At 35.7% G+C, this 10,206-nt stretch overlaps 1 long non-coding RNA gene and 1 pseudogene across 1 annotated transcript; one reads left to right on the top strand and one right to left on the bottom strand.

Moving 5' to 3' along the window:
* The first annotated feature begins 1,180 nt into the window (after window positions 1-1,180).
* LOC118497418 lies at window positions 1,181-3,025 on the top strand. Its single transcript, XR_004899943.1, has 3 exons — window positions 1,181-1,241; window positions 2,586-2,657; window positions 2,867-3,025. It is a non-coding gene; the product is annotated as an uncharacterized LOC118497418 (long non-coding RNA).
* Window positions 3,026-8,157: 5,132 nt separating this feature from the next.
* On the bottom strand, window positions 8,158-9,034 carry LOC114508630 (annotated as a pseudogene).
* Between the last annotated feature and the right edge of the window lie 1,172 nt (window positions 9,035-10,206).

Here is a 10,206-nt window from a genome sequence, read left to right as displayed (position 1 = left end):
CAATTATCAGAAAGAAATAAACATGACCCATATGAATGAATATAAATATAGGCAATAGAGGAAAATGCAAAATTCAAAGTGAATGAAAAACAATGTCGATGTTATTTTATATTCATGTACTGCCTCATAGGTGCCACATATTGTTTTAAGTGCTTTTACATTTAACCCTTCTTTGCAGTTCTTTCAACAATTCTAGTATTAGTGCCATTGCCAAATGCAGGCAAGACTGTGGAACCATTGGCACTTATTAATTCTTGGTAAAAATGCAGAATGATCAAATGACTTTAGAAAATAATCTGGCACTTTCAAACCACTTTTACACACCCACAATTACTGTATGACTCAGATATTCCAATTCTAAGTACCAAGAAAAATGAAAGAAAAAAACCTGCAGAAAGGCCTGTGCAATAATACTTCTAACAGCTTTTTAAATAATAGCTACAATAGCTAGATAAGCACATGGTCAACAGGTTATTGCATATACCAGCTGCAATGTGTGTCTTCAATGGCATACTGCATAGAAAAAAGCTAATGCATTAACTAATATTGAGAACAACAACATGGGGACTGTTGAATGGAAGAAGCCCAACAGAAATAAATACATGCCCTATGATTCCATGTATATGAAATTCACCCCCTTGGAAGGGGGTGATGGGAACATTTTTTGTCTTCCTTATGGAAATGGTTACAAGGCTATATACATTAATACTAAATAATGCACATAACTGTATACTTAAAATGGATGCATTTTATTGAGTATAAGCCACAATGAAGTCAATCTAAATAATTTAAGGTATAAAAATAATGAGAAAATAAGAGGCAGTGTTTGGGGGAAAGTTGATGGGAGTCTGTTAGCCTGAAGGTTGGAGGAGGATCCTAAAGGTTTTGAGAGGAAAGATATATGGGTTCTCCAGCCCTGCAGTAACTGTTTACTAAGAATATAAAATGAAAGCTTCTGATTTGAATTTCTAAAATATTTATTTGGAATCTCACCTGTTCATTTATTCAGTCAACAGCCATCCTTTTGTTTTCCTATAATCTGTGTAACTTTATGTATCTATATTTATCTGTTTCTTTGTCTATGCCTCTCTGTTCTGTATGCATATTATGTACATAATTACAAACAACATACAAATTTTAAATCTTTTATTTAATTCATTTTTTCTATTTCACAGAAAAAATCAGATTTCGTGCCATTGAAAAAAACTCTGAAAATACAAATCATTATGGATAAAGCCTTGGTATGCATTATTGATGCATTTCATCAAATATTTATTTTGTGTTTAAATATGAAGGAATAAGAAAAAGAAACATACCTTTTTATAATACAGATATATTGAGCTTTAAGCTTTTTTATATTAATATAACTCATATTAATGTAGCTATCTCAATATGTGACATCTGCTTTTTGTGTAGTAATGTCTTGATAAATATTTTCATGCTGTGACTCTTAATATTTCTGTCCTCCTAAAGTAGTGGTTTTAAAATTTTAATTTGCATATAGTGGCTTTATTTAAACAGTCTTTGTCACTTGGGGCTATTGATAATTAGTGATTATTGACATATGCAAGCTCATTTTCATAACCATATTTTTTATTTCTTTTGTCTTATTTTTCATATGTTTAGGCTCACAATGGATCACCTTCACTCATACCACATATATGCTGCATTGTGTGAATATACAGTGTGGTTTATTGGAAAAGGTCACATGCAGAAAAATAGGAAAGTCCAAACAGTTTCTAAAGAACTAGGGGAACAGCATCTCTTATGTCGAAATCAGAGAATTCTGTTCATTGTGTTTCCTGTCAGTAATCTTCTGCAGACTTGCTGGAGATTATTGAAAATCGCAAACTGCCACTTTTATGCTTTTCACAAACAGAAATGTATGTGAACACACAATTAGAATTATTTCACAGAAATTATGATTTTTGTTTCCTTAAATAAGGATATATTCTTTTTTCTTTATCCTCACCTGAAGACATTTTTTTCCCTTGCTTTTAGAGAGAAAGGGAGTTAGATAGGGAAAAAGGGGAGATAGATAAATAGATAGATAGATAGATAGATAGATAGATAGATATCGATTGGTTGACTTCTCATGCATGCCTCAACCAGGTAATGAACCTGCAGCCTGGGTATGTGCCCTGACCTGGAATTGAACCTGTGACCTTTGAGTCTATGGGACAATGCTCCAACTAGCTGAGGCCACACCAGCCAGGGCAGGACACATTCTTAAAATTGTTCACTGCTATGGTACTCACACCTCTCTGTTAGACCAAAAGATTATTAGGTTAGTTGGAGACTTGCATTCTGGTTTTTACCCTCAGTATTTATAAATTCTTGAAAACTTAACATTTAACACTTAATTTCTATATATGTAAACAGAAAAATAATCATAACTCTATCATTTCAATATTATTGATTAACACATAAAGACCCTGGGTATATGCCTAAAACATTAAAATTTGATAAATTTTAATTCTACTTTTGTCTTTTCACCTAAGCTTTTATTATAACATTTTTATCTATTTAAATGTGATAATTCATTAATTTTCACTGGTAATTAAGAAATAGAATTTGCCTTTCAGTATGATTATATGGGCTCTGAAGTGGCAGTTGCAGTGGAGAAGGTTGTCCATATCATTGGTCTCATCAACACTGTAAGTGGTTATGATTCGTATTTTAAATAAGAACATTCTTATTAATGCAATAACATTTCTATAAAAAGGATAGCCCTACCAATCAGCTTTATTCACCAATGGATTTTATCTCCAAGTAATAATAAATTGAATAGATTAGCATTATGTATAGAGATGCAATGTTATATTTGTTATTACTTAAACTATATATCATGCATGTAATTTTTCAGATGTTTTCCCAGCTAAAAGTGACTTTTATGTTAACATCTTGGAGCTCTGGTCTGATGAAAATAAGATTTTATCTGATGGGGATGCTAATGAAGTACTGCAAAGATTTGTGTCATGGAAAGAAAAATTTTTGTTCAAGGTCCGTGATATGGCATTTTATTAATGTAAGTACCTTATTTACATTAAGATGCAGTTTATCAAATTATTTGATATGTTAGTTGTCACAATTGTATATAAAATCTAATATGTATAATGACAAAAATAGTGTATGAACACAGTGTTTGTAAAGTAATAAAAAATAAGATAACAAGGAAATGTGATAAATCATTGTAGGCCATTATTCTCAGAGTAGACTATTTACCTATGAAAACTGAATGAACTGAAAATACAGAACATCTTGGGATAACATAGGCCTCTGTGTTTTTAAAGATTTTCTTAGATGCAAATAATTTATACCATCATTTTAACATTAAAGAAAATACAAATAAGTTAATAGAATTAATAATTCCATACAATGCTGGTTATAATACAAAACATTAAATTGTAATGTGCTTACCTTCTGATATTTCTTTATTGACAAGTGGTAGCTAATAAATTACTTGATCTTTATCTTTCAAAAGACTATGCAGGGTTTTGTTTTAATAACTTGATTTTTTTAGATGGAAAAAACAAAAAACATAATTTTGAAATTGTAAGCAATGTGGAATACATTTATAAATCTATTGGTGTCTCCTATGGAATGTGAGGTCAGGTTTGGGGACTTGGGAGTAACATGAACTAAGAGCTAAAGCGAGTAAGGACAGTTTGCACATCCTATCTATTTTTTTCTTAGTGAGCCTACTGTATATTGTCTCTGTTTGTCTTCCAATTGACATTTTTACATACTTTACAGGTTTTTCATGTATAAATCATGGCAATAAGCTATCCTGACTTTTATGTCTAAAAATTATATCCATCCAGCACTGTCAATAGTGCTAATTAATACTGTTTTAATTTTCACCCAAAGACAGTTTTTCAATGCTTTTAGGGAGAGAAGTAGGGAAAGAAAGAGGGAGAGAGAATCATCGATGTGAGACAGAAGCATGAATTGGTTGCCTTCTTGTATCCACCCTGATCAGGAATCAAACTTGCAACCTGGGTATGTGCCGTGACCAGGAATGGAACCTGTGACCTTTCCATCTACAGGACGACACTCCAACGAACTGAGCAACACTGTCCAGGGCTGATTAATTTTTTGGATGGATTAGGCACTGCTGGGTTCTGGGATATGTGTCAAATAAAATTAAAGTATCCTTTAAAACCTAACTTTGTAGGAATTATGGGACATTACCCAAACACAGAATGATTGGACATGCATTGGACATGATACGTAATATTCATGTTGTAAAGAAAACATAGCTTTATTGAAGTATCCAAGTCTTAAAAGGTCATTAATGTTAATAATTAAAAAAACATTTATCAGCACTGGCTGGTGTGGCTCAGTTGTTTGGAGCATTGTCCCACACACCAAAAGGTTGGGAATTCAGTTTGTGGTCAGGGCACATATACCTAGGTTGTTCCCTGTTTGGGGCTCATGTAGGTGGCAACCAATTAATGATTCTATCTCATATTGATATTTCTCACTCTTTCTCTCCATTCCTCTCTCTCTAGTCAATAAACATATTTTAACAAACAAACAAACAAATAAATAAATAAATAAATGCATTTATCCACAAGAGAAATTTTATTATTTAGTTACAGGAATTATTCTAATTATGTGGGAGCAACATATTATGGGATGGTGTGTGATCCAAAACTTGCTGCAGGAATTGCTCTGGTATGTGTTTTATTTCCATGTCTTCAGTAGTTATATATCATTTGAAAGTTAACAACCACTTCAAGGAAAGTCCACACAAGTGTATCTACCATACTGTTTTGACAGATTTTTAGGAAATGTTTTTATAGATTTTGAAACTCAAATGATATAGTTTAAAAAGGATTTTTATTATGGTAGAATACATAAAAGGGAATGAGATATCACTTCAATTTCAATTATTTGGCATGTGTACTCGGAAGTAGGTTCACTGTATCATATGGCTCTATTTTTAATATTCTGGGAAATCATCACACTGCTGACATCATTTTATAATCCCCAAGTTCATATTGTATTCATGAAAACATCACCAATACTTTTTTCTGTGTTTTTTTAATACCTGTCATCCTAATTGGTATGAGGTGATATCTCATTGTGGTTTTGATTTGCATTTCCATGATTATTAGTGATACTGAGCACCTTCTCAGGCATTTTGGCTTTTTGTATATCATTTCTGGATAAATAGCTATTCAAATTCTTAGTCCATTTTTATTTTATTTTATTTTATTTTATTTTATTTTATTTTATTTTATTTTTTATCATTTTTAATTTTCAATCACTGCTGAAATACATTATTACATTAGTTTCACATGTACACCCCAGTGATTAGACATTACATAGCTTAATATATGATCATACCAATAAATCTCATCACCTGACAGAATTTATAGTAATTAGACTATTATTGACTGTATTCCTATGCTGTACTTTATGTCCTTGTGACGATTCTGAAGCAACCAATCTGTACTCTTAATCACTTTACCTTTTGTACCCATCCACCTGACCCCCCTCTCCTATCTGGTTGACAGACAAAATGTTTCTGTATCTATTTTTCTATTTCTTTTATGCTGGATCTTTTGTGTTTTCTATAAACAAGATCATGTCAGCTGTGAACAGAGAGAATTTTACTTCTTCCTTTCCAATTTAAAATTCATTTATTTATTTTATTACTTGATTGCTCTGGCTAGATCTTCCAACATTATGTTAAATAGAAGTGGTGGGAGAGGGAACATCCTAGCTTATTTTTGATCTTAGAGGAAAATCTTTCAGGAATTCACTAGTGAGTATGATGTTAGCTGTGAGCTTTTCATGTTATTTATTGTATTGAGGTAGTTTTCTCATATTCTCATTTTGTCAAGTGGTGTCTACTAAAAACATGTGTTGAGTCTTGTAAAATGCATTTCTGCATTAATTGAGATGATTATGTGTATTTTGCCCTTCATTCTGTAAAAATGGTGATTACATTGCCAGATTTTCCTATGTTAAGCAATCTCTGTGTTCCAGGGAAAAAATCTCCAGTTATGGTGTATAATTCTTAATGTGCTATTGAATTTGGTTTGCTAGTGATTTGTTGAGGATTTGTATTAACATTCATCAGGTATATTAACTGGTAATTTTTTTTTTTGTTGAGTGTTTTGGTATCAGGGTAATGCTGGCCTCATAGAATAATTTTGTGAGCATCCCCTCTTCAATTCTGTGGAAGAGTTTGAGAATTGTCATTAAATGTTAGCTAAATGTTTGGTAGAATTTACCTGTGATTCAGGTCCACCAAAGCCTGAATCACTGGTAAATTCTGATTTAAAAGCCTGATTCAAAGCCATCAGGTCCCAGGTTTTTGTTGTTGTTTTGTTGTTGTTGTTCTTGGAAGGTTTTTGATTACTGCTCCAATCTCCTTACTAGTTATTGTCCTTCAGATTTTCTGTTCTTCATTATTCAATCTTGATGGGTATATGTGTATCCTTTTCCTCTAGCTTATTAATAACCTGAATGTAGTAAAATGTTGAATCTTGGTCTCAAGTGAAATGAATACAATCATGTACCATATAATGTTATGTAGGTCAACAATGGACCATTCTTTGATGGGGGTTTTAGAAGATTATAATGGATCTGAAAAGTGACTATCACCTAGTAAGTTTGTAGCCATCATAACTTCATAGTGCAACACATTACTCATGTGATTCTGGGGATGTAGATATCAACAAACCTATTGCACTGCCAGTTATATAAAAGTAGAAATATAATTACATACAGTACATAATACTTGAAAATGATAATAAATGACTATGTTACTGGTTTATGTAATTATTATACTATACTATTTTTATTTTTTAATTATTTTTTATTGTTGTTCAATTATAGTTGTACCACTCTTTTCCCCATTGCTCTCCCCTGCACTGCCCACCCCCCATCTATTCCCATAGTCAATCCCCACTCTGGTGTCCCTGTGTCCTTTATACCATGTTCTTTGGCTTGCCCCTTCCCCTTCTTTCCATCATTATCCCCCTCCCCACTTCCCTCTGCTCAGTGTCCATTTTTCCTTTATTTTCATGTCTCAAATTCTATTTTGCTTGTTTGTTTTGTTGATTAGGTTCCACTAATAGGTGAGATCATATGGTATTTGTCTTTCATCACCTGGATTTTTTTACTTATCATAATGCTCTCCAGTTCTATCCATGCTGTGGTGAAGGATAGGAGTTACTTTCTTTCTGCTGTGTAATATTCCATTATGTAAATGTAGCACAGTTTTTTGATCCACTCATTTACTGATGGGCACTTAGGCTGTTTCCAACACTTGGATATTGTATACAACAATGCTGCGAACATTGGGGTGCATAGGTTCTTTTGAATTGGTGTTTCGAGATTGTTAGGGTATAATCCCAGCAGTGGAACCACTTGATCAAAAGGCAGTTCCATTTTTAATTTTTTAGGAAATTCCATATTATTTTCCACAGTGGATGTACCAGTCTGCATTCCCAGCAACAGTGTATTAGTGTTTCCTTCTCTCCATAACGTCACAAGCACTTGTTGTTTTGTTGATTTGTTAATGATGGTCATACTTCTTATCATTATTTTAGAGTGTACCCTTTGTACTTATAAAAATAAATTTTCTGTAAAACATTATGCCATATTATATTATAGCAGCCCCCTACATCTCGTGTTTATTGCATCTCTTGATTGCATCATTTTATTTTGTGGTTTATCTAATCTTGTGTTGTTTTGTTCAGCATGGCCCCTAAACATACAAAATCACTGTTGCAAATAAGTGACCACTTTGAGTGATAGCTGTGGAGACAAACTTAAAAGTGACTAAGTACTACAAAGGAGGAAAGTCAGTGTATGCTGCCAGCCAGGCGTATTTTATTTCACCATGGCCACGATCTCTTTCTCTCTCTCACTATATATATGATATTGATATAGAATTAGGTGTTTTATTTCTTCAAATTAGTTGTTTATCAAGGATGACTGAAAAAATTTAATTGAGTCCTATCATCATCATGGAAATGGCTTTAAAGGAAAAGTGGTCAGGTGAATATTATTGCTTCTTATTTTCAACCCACTAAATGGTTGTCATTGATAAATAGATAACCAACAGTCTGTCAAGAGTGCTCAAGATATGTTACATAATGCAACATGCCTGTTCATGTTGGAGGTTGAGGGGAGGAAGACTAGGAAACAATTTATGTGAACTTCTTGATTTCATCATACAAGACAAGCACAAAGCATCACCCATCCCTCTGCCAACATTGGACCATGCACCCTTGAAAAAGGCTTTGCCTCCTTCATCACCAGCAATCTTTTCCAGCAGTCGAGCATGCCTATGTACATGATATCAGTTCCCTTGTACCCTGACTGCATCATCATGCACTGACAAACAGAGTCAAATGGATAGGAAGCCAACCCAGCTGATGAAGATATGAGTATTCTTGGGACCTGGAGGCATTCCTTTTGCAGAGTTGTAGATACCAAAATAGGCAGCTTAGTAGATGATAATACCCTGCACAGACACATTAAAGCCTTGGTACAGACCCTTAATTCAACCAGAACTGTAAATCTCAATGAGGCAATCATTGAGGTCTTTGAATTCCCTTTCAGCTCCAGCTTTGCCTATATCAGCTGCTAGACGAGTATGGGAAAAATTCAGAGGATATATAAAACACAGTGAGGTGGCCCCAGTGGCACTGCCTGGTGCCAGATTCCCTGCAAAGAAGCACCAAAACTGTGTTTTCTCATGCACACCACCCAGGAAGATCTGCTTGTATTTATCTTAAAGCAAAGTGGAGAGCCTGGGAGGAGAAATAGCTAGCGACATTGGCTAGGTTACCATACCAGAAGGATAGGATTCCCTTCTCCTTGGGGATATAAACCACATAGTCTAGAATGCCCTTGTATTGCTTGTTTATGGTGATTTGCTTGCTGGCATGCTACACCTGCAGCAGCAGCTTGACCCACTTGACTGACACTACCCTGTCTTGGTAATGGCTGTGGCCAATTCACCTGCCAGGAAGTCCTTGGTGAAAGACACATCAGCATCTGTCATGCTGAAAGGAAAAAGGGCTGGGGTGACTGCAGGACTGGGCTCATAACCAGCTGGAACTCCAGCGGTATCGGCAGCCACAATCTTAGGAGATCAAGAATGGACAGAGCTGTTGAAGGATCTCTTCATTGAATGGAACAAAACTAACAAATTGAAGAAGGGCCTATATTATACATGGAGAAAATTCTAATGACCTGCAATGAAGGCCAGACACAGGAGTGTATCCTCTGTGTCACAGTGATGATGGCCAAAGCAACAAGTTTGTTTGTGATGCTGAACAAAACTGGACCCAACCACAATGTTGAATTTACTGCCAGCTCTATGTGGTTTAAACAGTTCAAGAATCAAAGGGGTTGCAAGATGGTCCTGGATAGGAAGATCTTTTTTGTATCTCCTCCCAGACCCAAACTGGAAATAAACTGAATTGGGGAACACTCACCCTGAATACCAAGTGAGGACTATCTGAAAAGGAGACTTTTAACCAAGGATGGACAGAAGCCACCTTGAGACCAGTAGGAGGGATGAGGTAGTGAAACAGGATGGCTCTGCTCCCACAGGTGGCAACCAAGGTTGAGGAGGGATAGCAGAGATGCAGAAGCTTCCCCCTGAGAGGAAGGATTCATAGACCCCAGACTGGGCTCCCCAGCAGGGATTGCCAAAGCTGGGAACAGCCGTCCATGTAGTAGTATCATTGGTGAAAGATGGTGGAGTTTCTCTCCACTGGGAGAGACAGACCCATTGAAGACAAAGCCACTTTTTAAGGGCCAAGCACCCTGGGTTCTGGCAAAGGGAGGGTGGTGCACACTGGAATTGCCTGAGTGTCTGAAGTGGGAGGCATTGGGAAGAGACACGGGGAAATGGTTGATGGGATCCCTGTGCTGGGTCATTGTCCAATATTGCAGCAGCCATTTCTTCTTGAGAAAAGCAAGGCCCTCCCAGGGAATCAACCTTGGGAAAAGCAATTATCCACCCTCTGGGATACCTGCTCACCCCACCTGTTGAAATGTCACTCACTCCATCCTCTGAATTTCACTCGCCCCAGCCTGCATCTTAACTCCTTCTGTGGAGACAGCAGCATAGGCAGACTCAGGGGGTGTCAGAGACTGGCTTTGGGTTGCAGCTTTCCTCACACTTCCACGGAACTGGACTGGCACTTCCCCATCATGGGAGAGCTG

The sequence above is a fragment of the Phyllostomus discolor genome, chromosome 11, assembly GCF_004126475.2.
Source record: "Phyllostomus discolor isolate MPI-MPIP mPhyDis1 chromosome 11, mPhyDis1.pri.v3, whole genome shotgun sequence".
NCBI classification, from domain to species: Eukaryota; Metazoa; Chordata; class Mammalia; order Chiroptera; family Phyllostomidae; genus Phyllostomus; species Phyllostomus discolor.
The sequence above is the reverse complement of the archived record's forward strand: the minus strand, read 5'-3'. Positions and strand labels throughout refer to the sequence as shown.